The sequence below is a fragment of the Talpa europaea genome, assembly GCF_964194135.1.
Source record: "Talpa europaea genome assembly, chromosome: 10".
NCBI lineage: Eukaryota > Metazoa > Chordata > Mammalia > Eulipotyphla > Talpidae > Talpa > Talpa europaea.
Genome location: NC_140077.1, coordinates 70,390,173 through 70,390,569, shown reverse-complemented (window position 1 = coordinate 70,390,569; position 397 = coordinate 70,390,173).

Below are 397 nucleotides of genomic sequence, written 5' to 3'. Positions count from 1 at the left end.
CGCCTTTGTCCTCATGGCCCGAGCCCCAGGGGGCACTCCAGGACCCCAAGCAAGAGGCAGACAGAGGTATAGGCTGACTCCGAGGGGAGCTTCCAGGTTCTTTGCCAAAGATTTTTATTGGGGTTCCCTTCTGCCCATCCTCTTCAGCTGCATTTGTGCATGCTCCAGCCTCAGCCTTCAGGAAGAAGTGGGGACGCTGGCTGGCCAGCGGCTCTTCCTCGTGAGGGCTCCAGCCACGGTGACCAGCCGCGCCAGGTCTGTCCCCCGCCGTGGCCGCTGTCCCAAGGCACAGTCAACAGCAGCCCGGAGTGTCCTCATGGTACAGGTCTGCCGGCAGGCAGCTCAGAACACTTGGGTCAGGCGCGGGTTGGCCCTTGTGGGCGGCAGCGCCGGTTGC